Source organism: Rhinolophus ferrumequinum, chromosome 15 (assembly GCF_004115265.2).
Source record: "Rhinolophus ferrumequinum isolate MPI-CBG mRhiFer1 chromosome 15, mRhiFer1_v1.p, whole genome shotgun sequence".
NCBI lineage: Eukaryota > Metazoa > Chordata > Mammalia > Chiroptera > Rhinolophidae > Rhinolophus > Rhinolophus ferrumequinum.
In genome coordinates this window covers 13,292,499-13,311,849 of record NC_046298.1, presented here as the reverse complement: position 1 = coordinate 13,311,849, position 19,351 = coordinate 13,292,499, and positions in this window count along the sequence as shown.

Genomic DNA, 19,351 nt, shown 5'->3' with positions numbered 1-19,351 from the left:
CTACTTGGTGACTAGCTGGTGGGTAATGGATATGCTGGATGGAGGGATGATTAACTGGGTGGGACGATGTAGGATGCCACAAGATTCTAACATGGTACTCAGAACGGCATGCGATTTAAACCTTATGAATTGTTTATTTCTGGAATTTTCCATTTAATATTTTCAGACCGTGGTTGATTGTGGGTAACTGAAACCATGAAAAGTGAAATCACAGATAAGGAGGGAGATCTATGTATGCAATTTACACATCACGAGGTGGATACTGCTATTACCTTTTTATGGTTTTGTTACTTTTTACCTTGTTATCTTTTTACCTCTTTGTTGTTGTTCAAACTGAGGATCAGTAACATTCTCAGGATCCTGAGGTTGTAAACATACCATCAATTGTATAATACAATTAACAAGGCAGAGACTAATCTGTATGTGGGGTGGATAAGAGAGTAAAACTTTGGTTTTAGGAAGAATCATTATACTATAAAATGCACGCAGTACCCATCAACTTTCATGGCAAATAAACCTGCCCAGTCCAAAATATCAATAGTGTCTCTGTTGAGAAACTCTGATCTGTCATCTTACAAATTTAATTTGGCATGCTAGGTTAGACATCGGCCCTATTTAAAGAAAAGTTTCTCACATTTTTATGTTCATCAGAATTGTCTCAAAATTTTATTCACACAGAACTCCCTCAGATATTTTGATTTTAAAGACTTGAGTTCATCCTATAAATCTACATTTTCAACAACTTTTGCCATCAAGTGAGTCTGACGTAGGTGGTCTCAGAAGCCCTGTTTTAGATAGAAACCACCAGCTGTAACTCTGCTCTACCCATACTGTGGACTAGGAATTATAGAGGTTTGAAAAGAAGTCAGCTTAATAACAGCTCTCTCCATAAACACTTTCCATGCTTGTTTTGCCACTTCTCTTGTTCTTCTCAGCCAGCTTCCTTACAAGACTAGCACCCTGTAGTTGAGGAACAGAAACCTAACATAAGCAAGGAAGTGTGAGCTAGGGTCTGACAAGGAGGTGCTAATAACTCCTCAGAAACTCAGCTTTATCCCTTAGTCCCTGTGCCCAAAGGGCGGGGAGAGAGTGGAAAGCAGGTGCTAAAAAAATTCAGTGTGAAGCCAAAGTCTGTAGTAAAGCCAAGACAAGATGTGCTTCAGAAAGACGGGACAGCCACTGGCATAGCAAGGAGAATCTGGAGTTAGAATGACAGAGAGCTTCAGCGTTTGTAAGTGGCGAGTTTGAAGAAGGATTCCAGCTCTGTGCATCCGGAGAACTTTCAGCAGGTTACTTCAGTTCTCCATGCCGGCCATGAGCAGTCGTCTTCCAGGCTGGCCACGAGCTGTAATCACTGGGGGAGCTTTAAAATAAATACCAATATCTGGGCCCCACTGTAGACCAATTAAGTCAGGATCTCCAGGGATGGGTACAGTGGATCAATATCCTTTGAATGTTCCCATGGAAATTGTAATGTGCAGCCAGGGTTGAGAACCACTGCTCTAAATGTTATTTTCGTTCTTGTGGGGAAATAACTAAACAGACTGTGTGTGTGTAGGGATCTCAGCAAGAGATCTGGGGTTTAGTAAGCACACCAAGTGCTAGGTGTCGTGGCTATTGCTGTGTTATCATTATTGTCACTGCTACTGTTGAGAGTATAGGAATCTTAGCTCTGTCTCTTGCCTTATGATCTTGTGTACCTTCTTCATGTCTGTTTTCTCATCTGTAAAATGGGAATAGTAAGAGGTACAACCTAAAGTTGCTATAAGAAAAGAATGTGACCTATTATGAGGGTTTTTTAGAATGTAAAATTTTCATAAATATTAGTGTTATTTTCCCCTACCAACCCCTACATGCACTTGCGTTAAAAGAGAATTTGAAAGTCTCCTTACTAAAGATATTCTAAGATGCCCTTTTACCTCTTATTAATGTAGTACAATATATTTTATAAGGTAAACTATTATTACAGCTATTATTATTGTATGTACAAGGAACTCTGTGTGTTCATATTTATGTTATTTAAACATCTAAACAGTAAGTGACAGAATCAGAAATTTGAACACAGCATGTGCTTGGTAAATCATTTCCCATCACCAGTACCTTGGCACTCAGGAGAATACTAGCATATAAGATAGAATCGGGCAGACAACTAAATGCATTATCCTCCTCTTTAAATGGCTTGGTCTGAGGACAGGCAACCCCACCCTGCTGGGATAGAGTTCTGGAAGTCTGAGCGGATTTTTTCTGTGGCGGTGGTGTGCAGAGCCATCAGGAAGTGGCTGGAAACAATGCACTGAGGTCTCAGAGAATGTAGGCTCTGAAATTGGCAAGTAAATGGCCTGGAGAAATTCTCAAGGCCATGTACAGGTACACTTGGCAATTTGATGTTGCTAGCAGGGCTCCATATGCCAAATAGAGTTAATGGAATAGAACTAACAGAGGATAGAATTGATTCAGCTTTGTTTTTTCTCAAACATGACCTCTCTGCTCTCGTATGTCACAGTCACTGGTGTGGTCCTTGGTTAATGGATTATATCAGGAGCCTCTGCTTCAGAGAAAGACTGAGTCTTAGCTAAGATGTCTCAAGGAGTTGACATTCCAGAAGTTCAACTGGGCCTTCTTTTCACTATGTAATGTAAGATTCCGTCCCTTTTGTTCTTATCCTTGCACTTTAAAATGTTATTTGTGACAGCTGGACAACATGCTATGTATTGTAACCATTGCTAATGTTAATTTTATTTAAACTTGATTGGTATCACTACAGCTCTTTTAACAGGAAACCACATTCTTGGTGTCAAATATGCAGAATACGGTAACCCAGATCCATAGAGATATAAGAAAATTTGAGAATAGATAGTGTACTTCTATTCTGTAATATTTCTGAGGTCTTGAATATTACTATTGAATATGTAATACTTCTTTCATCAAAAAGTGCTTTGATCCTTGAAATTACTCTTGGAGGAAGGACAAGATCATAATCCCTATTTTCCAGATAAAGCAAATCAAGGTTCCAGGAAGCTAAATGACTTGTTTGAGGTTATTGAGCTTAATTAGAGGAAAGATACTGTAAAAACAATAGTGCTTATTCCCTGTCTGGAGGCTTGTCATGGAAGCATGCCTGGAAGTGATAAAATAATGTTTTTGTAGTTTTATTACAAGTTTTGTATGTTATCTGATAAAAATGCTAAGTACTAGTAACCAGGATTTTTCTTTTTTCTTTCTTCTTTTTTTTTTTTTTTTTTTTTTGAGGAAGGCTAGGGAGTTTGTTCAGTTATATGTATATCATTTTTTCATCTATTCTTGCTTTTCCTTCAAAAGACAAAAAAAAAAGTTTAGCACCTTAGACAAAATAAATAATAGCATGATACATAGAGGTGAGGAAAGATATATTAAGACTTGATTGCTGCTTTTTTGGAATTTTCCTGTCTGTTTCCATGTTTTACCTGCCCCTCATGGTACACAGATATTTGCATTTTTAATATTTTATCTTTTGAAAATGTTAGAATGTAATCTCCATTTTAAACTGCCATAAGCAGTCTTTAAAAAAAGAAATATATATATATATATATATATATATATATATATATATATATATATATATATACACACCAAACGTGATTCTTTCATCCCTCACACTAGACCCAGGAAACGGTTATAGGCTTAATGCAGTAGATTTGCAAAGATGATAAATGGGCCCATTTGCCCATACCAATTGGTTCACAAAATTGAACTGGCAAGTAGTAAAAATATAAGGGGAATAGAATGCAGGAGGCAATTGTCTCTACTCTTTGAACTTGGCAGATATTTTTAAAAGAGGTTCCATAAGACAACAAAATCAGCCCGTAAAGTATATAATAAATGTTACGTCCTTTATGTGAGTACTGCAACCCCATTTCCAAAACTCAGAGAGTTCTTAAAGTACTTTGGATGTGTTATCTCTCCTAATCCTCACAACAAACTTCCAAGGCTGTTGTATTATTATCCCCAATTTACAGAGGAGCTCATATTTGAAGTCCAGGATCCTTGTATAACAGGGCGAAATGCTTCTGCTTCTCTCCGTGACTCTATCTTAATTCCAGCCTGCATTTCTGTGGCTATGCTAACTGACTGAAGGAATTCTACCTGAGACTTGAGTAACATCTGGTCTGACCACTAGGAACAAAGAGATTTGGAGATTCTCCTACCCCACTTCCTTGGATACCACCTCTTACCCCACCCTTTTCCCTTCCCTGGATATGTAGGGTGCAGAAACTTCGGGCCTCTTAGAATGGATTAGAGAAAACTGGAAATCTCCCATCTTCTCATCATGGCGCCATTTTGATAAATAAAACCTTTCCTTATTCTAAACGCCAATCTATTGAATATTAAATATTTGATGCTCTGAGCAAAAGGGCCTTTTGACTGCAACAGTTGGTGAGCTCCACCATCTCTAACTTGAATGGATTTTGACCCTCAGGCAATATCAACAACTTACATGCTTCATGTTGTTACTATTTTCTACATATTTTGTTTTACTTTTTAAGCTAGTTTGTAATTTTTTTTTCTCCCACACAGTTTTCTGATGATCTGTGTCTGAGGAGTATGGGGGGATCATACCCTGTTTCAAAGATGTTTTGAAAGGACGGAAAACATTTGAAGATGAGTCTCTATAGCCTTTTATACAGCAGATGATCTGTCTATCAACTATAAAATATTCACGGGATATTTTTTACATGCCAATCACAATTTTGAGGCACGGTGAAAATTAACCAGATATAGTTTTTAATGTCCCAATTAATAGCAATCATCTGTGTGTGAAACATGGTCATTCAAGAAAGTCATTTATTTACTTAACCCACAAACTTTTCACGAGCACTTAATAGGTAAAAGTTACGGGACTAGCCTCATTGGTTATACAAGGTAATCAGGTAAGTTTCCTTCCGCCTGAGGAGTTAGAAATATATTTTGGTGCGAGTGTGTGTGTGTAAAGAGATTGAGATAGTCATAGATGAAATATTATATTGTATTACTATTTTTGAGTTCCAGGACCCAATTCCAACTTGTGTGGGGGTGGGGGTAGGGGGGTGGGGCCTTCCCCACACACCACCAAGCAGTTTTCCGAACACCAGCAGGATGTCTGAGACTTCAACTCAATTCTAACACTATCTACTCATAGTCAGAGTCAGATCACAAAGGTTAAGGATTCAGTCCTACAAGACTGCCTCTCCCCACTTCAAATGCCAGTACCAGCCAGTAAGCAGGTTGTTACCTGTGCTGCTGACTGACCAGCTACAAATAGAAGGTTCCAAAGACCTCCTTCAATTCAAGATGCCAACTACAAGTTCAGGTTGTCACCTGTATTTCAGGCTTACTGGCTATAAATCAGAGGTTCTCATAACCTCCTCCTTATTGTATTTCCCCGAAAATAAGACCTAGCCGGGCAATCAGCTCTAATGCATCTTTTGGAGCAAAAATTAATATAAGACCCTGTCTTATTTTACTATAATATTAGTCCTGAGCTTATAATATAATGTAATGTAACATAACATAACATAACATAACATAACATAACATAATATAATATATGACTGGGTCTTATATTAATTTTTGTTCCAAAAAACGCACTAGAGCTGATTGTCCGGCGAGGTCTTATTTTCGGGGAAACATGGTAGATTCAATTAATTTGCTAGAGTGGCTGAGAACTGAGAGAAACATTGCACTTACTAGATGACTAATTTATTATAAAAGAATATAATCCTGAACAGCCAGATGGAAGAGATGTATAGGGCAAGGTGTGGGGAAAGGGCCCAGGGTTCCCATACCCTCTCCAGGTGCCACTTTCCCCACATGTCCCCATGTTCACCAACCCAGCTTTCTGAGTGCAGTCTTGGTAGGTTTTGGTGGAGGCTTCACTACAAAGGCACCATTGACTTAATCACTGGTCAGTGGTGATTGAACTCTAGCCCTGAGAGGGCAGGGGATGGGACTCCAATAACATGGTTGGCTCCACCGACAACCAGCCCCAGTCCTTCCATATATTTCAAAACCTGCCTCATTAACATAACAAAGGACACATTTATTATTCTCATAATTCAGAAAATTCCAAGCGTTGTGGGAGCTCTGTGCCAGACACTGGACGAAGGCCAAATATGTATTTATGAATTGCAATATCATGTTAGCATTGGTGAGGTAATCTACATGATAAATCCCTGCCATTTCCTTTCCCCCAAAGAAGACATCCTGGCCTGAAGCAATCCTTTCTTTTCTCTTGCTAAATAACCTTCTTGCCCCACCCTTCGGCCTATAAAGGCTTTCCATTTCTTACAGTCCCTTGGAACATCTCTCTACTTACTAGATGGGGCACTTCCCAGTTCCTTAATCGCCTAATAAAGGTGATTAGACCTTCAAATTTACTGAATTTTTATTCTTTCACCAAGGCTACACACTTTCCTACTATAATTCTATTGTCTAATAGCCTAAATATCAAAATAGCTATTTATGTAGATAGATTAGGTAGATAGATGATAGATAGACAGATAGATAAAACGACGTGTACTAAAATGTTAACAACTATTGGATTTAGTTGGTGGGCTATGAGTATTTATTTACCATTCTTTCTTTACTTCTGTATGTTTGATACTTTTCACAATAAAATTTTAGAGAGAAAAATGCCTATTGGTTTTCTCTCAGGAAGCTATCTCCAGAATATTTTTGTGTGATGTAAAAACCAAATCCACTACCTATTTTTATTTATTTATTTATTTATTTATTTACTTTGTTTCTTCATCAATAGTGGTTCTGAAATGCTGTAGGCTATTTATAAGTAGCAAAATATCCACACAAGCCAAACATTCAAACTATTTGGGACTTCCAAAGGATACATTATGAACTGCTTATAAAGCAGTGATTCTTAACTTGACTTCACATTAAACCACCAATATAAAAAGTTGCTGATGCTCAAATCCCACCCAGAGAAATTCTAATGTATTCAGTGTGACGTGGGACCCAAGCATTGCTTCTTTTAATCTTCCCAAGTTATTCCAAAGTGTGCTCAGTGTTGCAAAGCCTTGCTCTAAACACTATCCAGTGGCTATTAAACTATTAAAAATAGAATGAGTCAATTAAAGATTAGCTTCCTGAGATAAATACTTCAAAGTGAGTGCTGGTGTAGGTGCTGCTTGGAAGAAGGGCAGGTGGGGTCACATGTAATGGAGCGGGGCAGGCAGTGTTCATTCAAGAAATCTTGTCATTTGAATTTAAAACAAAGCCCACACCATGTTATGGTTCCTCCTGTTCTATAAACATTGAGTACAACAAAAAAATAGTTCTATAGGGAATTGTTATATCATAAACATAAAACAAAGCAAAAAAACCTTTATCAGGTCCTCTTCTTCCAAGCAAGTTAAATATTTACAGGAGTAACGAAAAGCAACTGTTTAACATAGTCTCAATTTATTTATTTTTTTATGTTTGGTAAAACTATGGTTTGCAGATACTTCTCTATAATCAACTCTAGAGAAGAGACTGCCCCTACATTCAAATAGAAATGAACAGTTCAGTTTGTGGAGTGAATCATTTTAGTACAATATACCAATATTTTAATGTAAAGTTGTTAAGGTTTGAATAAGATTCACGACATTTAGGAGACCAAAAGTTAATTGTTTTCTTTCTGCAATATTTTCTGAAGATGGATGTGAGCTTCGTTAAAGTTGTGTCTTTTCGATATGTTACGTTCTGTGGAGGCCACTAAGAGTAAGTTTGTGTTTGGGAACTTATAAGAGAAATGCTGTACCTTTTTAATTTTGCTATTTTTTTTTAACTTTAGAAACATTAAAACAGCTCAAAAAATGTAAAAAGGCTGCCCATAAGTTTATCACCTATCTTATTATTCTTAACTATCCATAGTAAGATTTTCTGAAATATATTTTTAGAATTATTATTTTTTTTACTTCACTTAATACAAAGGAGTTTAGAAGTGTACTTTGAATCTTGATCTCTAACAACCTAAATGTTCCTAAATTCTACCTAATGTAGACGTTTGAGTACTGAAATAAATTCAGATTTAAAATTATTGATATGTAAATATAATTTTAAAAATGGAAGGAAGGACAGGAGGGAGAAAGATGTGCAAATAGTAGTAGGTAAAGTGTGAAAGCAGTTTGTATGAATCATGTGGATATTTCAACATATGTTTTGAAATGTTAATTACAGTAAAGCATAATTTGATGATTAATTTTATGTGTCAACCTGAGTGAGCTGAGGTGCCCAGACATTTGATCAAACATGTTTCTGGGTGTGTTTGTGAGGGTGTTCCTGGATGAGATTAACATTTGAATCAGTAGACTGAACAAACAGATTGCTCTCCCAGCTCGGGGTGGGCCCTATCCAATCAGTTGAAGGCTGGACTAGAACAGAAAGGCTGGCCCTCCTGTGAGGAAGAGGAAACGCTTTCTGCCCACCTACCTTGAGCTGAAACATTGTTTTTTTTGTGTTTTTTTTTGTTTGTTTTGTTTTTTTACCTCTGAGCTTGAACTATGTCTTGAGCCTGCAGACCTTGGAACAGGAAATATACCCTTGGCTCTCTTGAGTCTCCAGCTTCCTGACTGCAGATCTGGGGACTTGTCAGCTTCCACAGCTGCATGGGTGAATTCCTTATAATAAATTGTGTGTGTTTGTATGTGTGTGTGTGTATAAATACACGTATCCATACATATAAATACATACATATGCTATAGACACCTCTCTTTCTCTCTCTGGTCTTACATACACTCTCTCTCCTGTCTTTCATACACCCACGCTTATATATACCCCACCTCACTGCCACATGCACACACACACACATACACACACACGCACACACACACAAACATCCATGTGCATACAGAATAATAAAATATTTCTATTTATTCTTTCATATCCTAGTTTTGGCTATATATTGGTCTCCATGTGTATCTTTTAACCTGGAAACATTGTTCTTTTATAGTTTGATTCACAATTCTGTGGACAAAAGAGAAAGGGGGGTTTCTATGGAAAGTTAATCTCACAGGATGCTCTGTTTATAAATTCCTAATGGGGTAAATTGTGGTGGGGAGTCATGCCCTCCGGATGTATTAGGTTGGTGCAAAAGTTATTGCGGTTTTTGCGATTATTTTTAACCTTTTACCCGCAAATACTTTTGTACCAACCTAATAACTTCTTCAGTAAAAGGCTTATCTTTGCCTTAAGCAAGCTCTGCTCATTGTTTCTGTGCATCTAGGTTAGTGCATTTTTGAGATCAGCTGTAACCACCCTAAAGAGAGGACATCATCTTGTTAACTGTCCCGTAATCCAACCCCAGCTTGCTTTCTCCCACCTCCCTGTAATCTTCCTTACCTTCCCTCCTTAATTTGGAGTGCATAAAAGAAACTGCAAAACTCTGTCTCTGGAGCATTTACAGTCTTGCTTCCCGGTATGTATATGTCATCAGTGTGGCTCAAGTAAACTTACACAACTTCTTTACAGGTTTGGACGTTTCTTACATAGACAAGTCTTTGAATCAAAGATTTATTCGATTCGTTCTTCCGGTTCAGAAATAACAACAGTATGTGAAAAGGCCACACAAATGATTTCAATTAATCGTTCACTATATCATTTGACATTGGTTACACACATGTAATTTTTGTTCTTTCTCCTTCTGTTTTTTCTTATGTCGTTATTTCCCTTGAATCCTAAGAGTTTAAACAATATTCAGTTGAAACGTATTCCAGTACTTGTAGTGACATAGTTTACCAATATTATTAATACTTCATTTAAAAGTAGCAAAAAGGTACAGCTTTGGATAGTGTTACACCAGCCATTCACACATTCTGGTGAAGCGTCACCCTCATAAGGTTTGTTGACAGTGAAGATACTCAGTCATGTTTTAACCACTTCCTATAACATGAAAAAGTATGAGAATCTTTTTAAAAGACTAGAGAAATTCATGCCAAAAATAATGACCACCGGGAACAATCCTGAGCAATGCTTTCAGTTTTTTTGGGAGATACACGATGTGGAAAATTAAGAGGAGAGGGGAGAGGAGAATGGGTTATGGAGGGAGGGGCAAACATCATGGTTTCTAGAGGCCACAGAAAATTTTCATTTATGTTTTTATAAATTTGTTCACGATTATTGAGAATCTTCCGTTGCCAGATATTCAACGAGGTGGCCTTGAAAAGGTTTCTGAACACATCAGCCTAATATTAGCCACAAGACACATGTTCATCAATATTTACTGAGCACCTACTAAGTATTAGGCAGGAGAAGGTAGAAAGACTCAAACCTGCCCATGGAATCTTAGAGTCTTTGCTTTTATCAGATGTATTCTGGATCATCTCTAATTTTAAATGGCATAGACATTTTCAAGAGCAATGTGACACAAAATTCTGAAATTAGACGTTTTCCCGATCAATTCAGTAGGGACTAAGTCTGTCAAAAAAGATCCCAGAAAAGGATCAATTAGCTCTGCCACTGACAATCCCTCGGAACGGGATGTCCCAACTTACCTTGGGATTTCAGTTATCCCAACAATAGTGTGTTTACTTTCCTTTTCCCACACTCCTTTCCGCTGTCTTGATTTCCTTGACTCTGGAAAGTATCTATGCTTAATCTCAGCATTCAGAAGGTAAAGAGGAGAAAAATCTGGGACTACATTAGGGCAATTTTGCCTGTTGGAAGAATTTTAACACCAAACTTTCAATCTTGATTCACTGAACAAATATTTAATTATTATAATAGCTAACATTTAATATGTAGCTACTAAGTGTTGCACAATTTACATGCTATATTAGTTTTCCATTGCTGTGTAAAGAATTAACATAAACTTAGTGCCTTAAAGAACACCCATATATGGTCTCACAGATTCCATCAGAAGTCTGGGCAGATTAAGCTGGGTTCTCTGCTCAGGGTTCTCACAGGCCGAAATCAAGGCTTCAGCCAGTCTTGGCTTTTTCTTAAAGCCTCTTGGGAAGGATCTGCTTCAAATTTCATTCAGGTTATTGGCCAAATTCAGTTCCTTCTATGTGGCTGTAAATCTGAGTTCCCCATTTCCTTACTGGCTCATAGCTGCAGGCAGTGCTCTCTGCTCCTAGAAGCCTTCTGAATTTCTTCCTGCAGGGTCCCCTCATCTCACCAATCTTCAAAACCAGCAATAGGGTGTCAAGCCTGTCTCATGCTTCAGATCTCCCTGACTGACTTCTCCTGCCACCAGAAGGGGAAAACTCTGCTTTGACAGAGCTGGTGTGCATAAATTAGACAAGCCACCCCCCAAATCTTCCTATTTTAAGAACAACTCATTAGTAACCTTAACTTCACCTGCAAAATCTCTTTGCCATGTAAGGTAACATAATCACAGGGGTAACCCCAGAGAGTAAAAACCATGCAGATTACTGCCTGCTATACATATTTTAACTCTAACTGTCATCACAACTATTAAATTAGGCATCATTATTCCCATTTTTCAGAAAGTGTAAAATCCAAGGTCACAGAATTATTAAGTACCATAGCAATGCTTTGAACCCAGGTCTTTCCAACGCTAACGCTGCTGCTTTTTTCCACAATTGCACAATCAACAAAACAGCTATGACCATCTATTCTGTACAATATAGTCTAGGGCTAAGGAAATGAATAATGCTTTTCCTTGGTCTTCATGAGAAAAAAAGAAAACAGGTTCCTCTTTACCCAATCAGTAATTAAATAATTCCTAATACTTACTATGTGCTCTCTTCAGGGCTTTGCATATGTTAATGTATTTAATCCTCACAATAACACGGTAAAATAACTATGACTATAATCCCAAAGATCAAACTACCTATCTGACAAAATTCAGATTCCAGCTGAGACACTTGGGCTCCAATGTTCCTGCTTTTACCCACAACATATACTGCCTTTGGACAAACCATGATTAAGTTATAATGTAGGTGTCAGATGAGAGATTGCAAATGGATGTTCCACACCTTATGCTATAGTTAGTTTTGCAATGTAAACATCATACACACACACACACACACACACACACACACACATTCAATATGAAAGTTCCTTATTCTCAATGTAGACTTCGATTTGAAAATCTGAAACACTGGGCTCACGTTCTTTGTTAGCAACAATTCACTGAAGTTTATTTAGTATTCTTCCGACATGCCTTTAGATAGAAATCCTGATTTGCCACAACCCCTGCCACCCCCTATTGTCTTCCATATTTTAAAAGAGATGGTCTGTTACCATTAAACATCCCACTAGCACTGTTGTATTTTCTTATAGTAGATTTTCTTTTTGTACTATGAGAAGTGGGGAATCAGATGGTAAACTTGTAATTGCAGACAGCAAACATTAAATCGTCCCTTAATTTTGTTAATTTCCTGATAGCCTTAAACAGTTACATTGGTTGGCGACCTTTTGCTTTACCTAAAGGTCATTTTTAATTGGATTTAGAAACTCTGTACCATTTCAGGTCAAAGAAAATATTGGAATGAGTTCTGACATTGTAGGGTTTGAGTGAAACAAAAGAGATTTTTAGTCTTATATCCAGCCACTAGGAGGAGAAAAAACGCTTTCTAAACGTTAATTGTATGTTATTACATAGATCTAATTTTAAACTTATCTTTGCATTTTAAATGTTACATTTAAATTGATGAGTACTTACCTCATCTGAGTCTATGATGATGTTTATCATTTGTCTCTCAACCTTTCTCTTTGAATTAGTCAATTCCCCTCCATACCCTCCTTTATTTAAACACTTACGTTTGATAAATCTTTGCATTGCTTTTCAGGAAGCATTTTGCCCATGAAATTTGAGTCACATTCAGGAAAAACAGAGCTAGTAACCCAGTGGCAAAAGCAGTAGGCTTTACGCCTGAGAAACCCACGCATTTGTGTTAGATAAATGTCTCCCTACCTGGTTTTTGTTCAGCCCGTCCACCTATATAAAACCTCACAGCGGTCACTTCTGTATTCAGCCACAACTCTTTGTGAAAGGGACAGCTTGAGAACCTATTAAAAATACATTGTTACCATGAGTATTTTGTTCCTCTTTGCTATATAATAAGCTAAAAACTACAGTAGGTGAGCATTCTATGGGGTACACTGCTGTTCCCTTTATTGACTTTATAGCCACAGATACTAATAGAAAATGCATTTTATATCACACAGGTGAGCTCAATCACACTGAACACAACAGGATGGAATATTTTCCCTACATTTAAGTTGTAAATGGCAGGTTGGTTTACAATAAAAATCTAGGACAATAAAATGTCACTTCTTTGTACAGTGTTAGTATAAAAAATACCTGCGTTTTAAATAATATTTAGAATTTTTGACTGTGATGCTAATGTTCATTGTAGAAAACTTGAAAATTCCTAAGAAGTATATGGAAAAATAAATAATGCCCACAGTTTTACCATCAGAGATGATTGTCAATATATAGAAAATGTGAATTTCTTTTTTCATGGTATCTTTGCATTATTATTTTTAATAATTGTTATTTTTAATAATTTTTACTACACTATGCATAAAAACAAGATTTGATGATTCGCTATAATACATTTATTCAATAATTCTATTTGAGACGTGAAGTTTTTATTTTATTGCAATGCATTAGTTTTCTTCTCTCTCTCCTTTCTTTTCATTTTTCCATCTTTCATTTTATTATAATTCACATCTCACCAGAAAATTCTTAGTGTGTTACTCTAATTTGTTACTTCAGTTGAAATTCTAGGTAGAGTTACTCATCACAGGCTGTTATTATTATATTACTGTTGTCGTTTTATTAGTAATAGTAGTATTGTCATTTGTAAATTGACCATTGATGTTATTTCAAAGGAAAATGGTCAATGCAAAAACAAATGTTAAAATGAGGAAAATACCCGTAAGCAGGAAATTCCCTCAGTTAGATTTCCATATATGTCTTCATATATATTCAATCCTCTTACTTGGGGCTTTAATATTTACCTAAATATTCACATGTGTTTTTACTTTATATTTTTAGATTATATAAAATATCCTGCAAAATTAGCAAGATAGTTTTGCTAGGGTGATCATATAATTTATAGTCCCAGAATTCTGAGTAAAAGCACACACGGTCATTAATTGCGCCAGTAAAATAGACATAAAGAAGATGTAACCCAGACAAACCATGCAGAATGTTCTCTTGAACACTTGCCTAAAAATCTGTATCACAGCCTTTGCTTTCTGATGTTTTTTTCAGTGTGAGAAAGCAAACGATTGAAAACCCATGAGGGACCATTTTGGCCACCCATTTGCCCATTTAATTTCAAATAACACAGCCAGCATATTTGTTCCAGAAAAGGATGATTTTTAAGAAAGGGGTGATTTAGAAAGATTTAATTTGAGTACAACAGCAGTTCTCAACTTTATTATTATGTAATATGTCAAAATGAGCTGGACAGTAAAAGGAGGAATTACAGATAGTAAACAATGACATGTAAATTTCCTAACATCTGTTATAATAGATGTTGCCTACATGTCTTATTATGCCTACTTTCCTATTTACTTTTTTGTATTTGCCAAATCCAAGTTTTGGATGATTACCAAATCCAAGATCACCTTCTCAGTGGACTTATATTTTGTCTTATACCCTATTTCTGTTTTATACCCAATTTTTTATGGTGCCCCTCCCGTCCCCTCCACACACACAAATCATGTGAGAGACGCAAGATCCATTGTACAGACCAGACCCTACTGTCATTTCCAAGAGAGATAAATAATGACACACACACACACACACACACACACAATAAAGTCCTATAAAAAATTATCCCACTATTGGGATTTAGGTTACTTACATTTTGTTTCTAATAAAACATTTTGTAATGAATTGATTGGAAATACTTAGGCAACAAAAGTGAAAAAACTTTAAGATTTTCCTCTGTCATAAAAAACTGATATATGATCTATACTTTAAACAAAATTGCTTGAAAGTCCTGGCATTGGCTTAAGTTTACATTTTTCATTGATTTAAAGTGACCATTTATGATTTTTTTGTTTTGTTTTTTTTGTTTTGCTTTTAGCTATAAACATACTCTGGTAACTAGAACCAGATACAAAATTCCAAACATTTTAGAGCCAAGATTAACATTTTGATTTCAAAGAGGCTGTTTCCTGAGATGGTGTTTGGATCCTGTTTTTTCACATTGCTTGATTAAGAAGATACCACCACAGAAAAGATGAACTACTAAATCTTCCCACACACCAACTCCATCCCCATTGATTTGTCATAATTTTTATAATCAGAAAAAAACTATATATTTTTAAAAATATTAATTATATTTATATCCTTTTTTAATAATGTTCAATGATACACTTAAGTAGGCATTATTCTTTATTTTACTTTGGATTGTCACTTTTTCATAGAGAAGTTCATTACCTTATTCTTTGGGTCAGGAATTTGATGCATCCATCAATTAGCTGGATTAAATATTTCAATTATGTGCTGCTGTGTTGGTTTATTTTTATTTTGTTAGAAAGTCTATATTGATCAAGTTTTCTGAGTTATTGACAGGTTTAGAACTATCTTTATAATGCCACTATATGTGAATGAATTTGGTTGTGAATGAAACTTGGGGTTCATAACTTTTTCACCACAATAATCAAAACAGTTACTTCATTATATTCTGGCATGTAGTAGCTAGTAAAGATGAAAAGTCTAAGGCACAATTTTTTTTTTGATATATCATATTTTCCACATAGTTGATTTCAGATTATTTCTTCTACCATGAACTGGAAATTTTTACTAAGAGGTATACACTTAATAGTTTTGTTTCAGCAGTGTTGCTCCATCTCTTCTGTGATCTTTCAGTCTGTAGATTGAAGGTTTTCTGTATAATCCAGAATCAGTTATGTACAGAATTTGTGCTACCTGTAAACATTTAAAGGTACAGTACATGTAATGATCAATTCCTGAACAACTTTTAAATTCTGTGTAACTCTCATCCAGTTTTTTTAGCTCTAAGATAGCATACTGTGTATTATGTCTCAATTCAATTAAACCATGTTTTCTTTGTATTTTATGGAGTAAACAAAACATATGTGATTGAAATACATTTCCAGTCCCTGCATATTTTTTATGATTATATTCTTCTTTCCCTTCTTAAGCTCTGCACTCATTTTTATGCTCAAACAAAAATGTTTATGTTCTTCCTTACAAGGAAGTAAATCTTAGATTTTAGTTATCTACAAAGATTAAGAAATAAGGAAATGTGATCTATTTTTAATCATTTCATCTCCCTTGTATTCTGTTGGAACATGTTGAAGAAATACTTAATTCTCAGCATAGAGATCTTGTAGAAGGAAGATACCATGGCTCTGGGAAAACCAGCCTGGCTTATTTTTGTTGTTCTTTATTTGTCTATTTATCATCATTAATATTATTGTTCTATTGTCTGTGGATGGTTCAACTGCAACCATAGGCAACTATCTACCTTGTAGTTAGGATGAAATTATAGTCATTGACATTCCATCAAAGAAATATCTTTTTTATCTTTGCTATTGCTTGTTTCTCCCCTCTATTTGGGCCATCTAATGTAGCTAGTAATCTTTCCTAGTATTGGGAGAGGAGTGCTTTTCAGGTAATTTTTATGACATTTGAATTTTTTAAAAAATGGTTGTATTATTTTTAAATTGTTTCTTCTAAAGCCACTGCTACCATGTTTACCATTTCAGCCTTAGTGGCATCCATGTCTTTTTGAGAAGCCACTTTTCAGGAGTCCTCATTACCAATGGCCTCTTGTTTTAAGTGGCAGTACACACCCCATCATTTCCTGGCACAACTCATTCAGGATGCCACTTGTCAGGTAAATGACATGTTCCCACAAGCCATCCAGAGCAGCTGGTGTAATATCCTAGCCATTGAAGGTCATCTGAGATCCCAAAGATCTGCAATGACCAAAGGAAATTCAAATAAACTTTGCTAATTATAAATCCTACCCCACCTGTAGTCCTTACCCACAGCTTGTGTGCCCACAGTTTACAGAAACTCTTCCATTTACCTCTCACCTGTCCCAGACTCTCTCTCTGTCTCTCAATATATTTGACATGTAACATTGTATAACTTTAAAATATAGAATATATTGATTTGATATATTTAAATACTGCAATATGATTGTCACTATAGTGTTAGCTAACACTGTTATCAGGCCCCATAATTGAGGGTGATTTCCAAATGGGTCGTTAAAAGGACTGATTTAATCTGAATGCAGCTATATATAGTTAGACGAATAAGCCGTATGAGTTAGAATTGGTAACTAGGAAGGAGAGCAAATTAAACCGTTAGTGATTTAGAGAAATGTTTTTAGAAGTGTGTGTGTGTGTGTGTGTGTGTGTGTGTGTGTCTTCGTCTGTGAATATTTATTTCCTTCTGTTCATTAGAAAATTTCTCAAGCTTCTATGTTTTTCCAGAAGTTTTCTGTGCTGATTGTGTTTTCTTTGTAGTTCTAGCTTCCAAGGAACTCAAAGTCAAATTTGTATCCTAGTGTGATATACTCTGACATGCATTCTTGAAATAGGATATCCCCAGGTCTTTACTTTCCATTCAGTGTTTATACAGCCATGCCCTGCATAACGAACAACATTTCGGTCAACACAAACCACATATACAAAGGTTGTCCCATAAGAGTATAATGGAGCTACAAAACTCCCACCCCTAGTGATGAAGCTGTCCTAGCATCGTAGCGCAATGCGCTATTCATGTGTTTGTGGTGACGCTGGTGGAAACTAAGCTACTGCATTGCTAGTCATATCAAAGTGTAGCACACACAGTTACGAACGGGACATAACATTTGATAATGATAATAAACGACTATATTGCTGGTTCATGTACTTACTGTATTGTACATTTCACTGTTATTTTAGAGTGTTCTCTGCTACTGATAAAAAAAATAGTTTGCTCTACAACAGTATCCTGTGTTACGCCAGTAACAGCCTCATACACCTTGTGTTTACTCTGATTGTATTGTTTTCTCTTGTGCTTGATTTAATCTCACGTTGTTTTGTACAGTAATATGCTGTACGGGCTTGTAGCCTAGGAGCAATAGGCTCTGTCATAGAGCCTCAGTGTGTCGTGGGTTATACCGTCAGGTTTGCGTAAGTGCACCACGATGTTTGCACGTTGAAATCGCCCAACTATGCATCACTCAGAATGTATCTGTCACTAAGCAGTTTGTGACTCTATTCCCTATTCATGAGATCTTTACACACACACACACATACACATACACACACACACGCACAGGGTGCCAGAAAAAAGTATACACATTTTAAGAAAGGAAAACTGTATTAAAATTATAATACTCAATATATACCAATAACAAAAGACGAATACGAGTCAGGTTTGACTTCTGCAATTATAAGAGATGCTCAAAGTGGTTACCATCAGCATAATTTCAATAGGGTTTTTCTTTTCTTAAAATGTGTATACATTTTTTTGTCCCCCTCTGTGTGTGTGTGTATGTGTGTGTGTGTGTGTGTATGTGTATGTGTATTTGAAGTTGATTGTGTATATTCTTAGATATCTTCAAAGTACTTATGTAAGAAATGGGCTACAATTAAATAAATGAATATTACAAATAATTTCAAATATATTTTTATTAAGAGAATAATCTGTCCCTTAGATTCATAGGTTGCCCCAAAAGGAGAGCCCTTAAGTCATATCTTCCAATTTCAACATAGATACCCATTAAATAAATCAGAAATCTATAGCCCAGAGAAGAAAAATACCTCTGTGTCTCCTAACTTATAAATGGAAACATATTAATCTTCACCACTGATTTATTATTCATTTTTATTCCTGACATGAAAATGACTGTAGGGATCCCAATGGCCAAATAAGTTGCAGTATATATTACTGAAATGTATATGATCATTAATAAGGGAGTCAGTAAACCCTTGTATATAAATCCAATGGAATGCTATGCAGATAAAAATAGATGCTATAGCTGACTACACGCTGGTAACTTAATTTCAGTCTATTTTGTGGATCATACAGGTATAAAATAATACGTTAGTATGACCCCATTTTTGAGAATCGTATGTGTTTTACACACACACAGCCACACACACACACACACACACACTCCAAGATTTTTATCATTAACATAGGTTATTCTTTAGGGTAGTAATAAAGAGAAACTAAGTCTGTATTATTATTTAATTGTTTTTATGGTTTTCTTTGTGGTTGTCTTTCTTAGTTACCCCTGAATGAATCATCAGTGTTTGCATTTGGTACTATTTCAGTATATATATTGCATTTGGTACTATTTCAATATATACATTGCATTGAATTGGTGTATACCAATTTAAAATTAAGTACGTATTTGAAGATTCTGTGTGCATGTACTGTAGA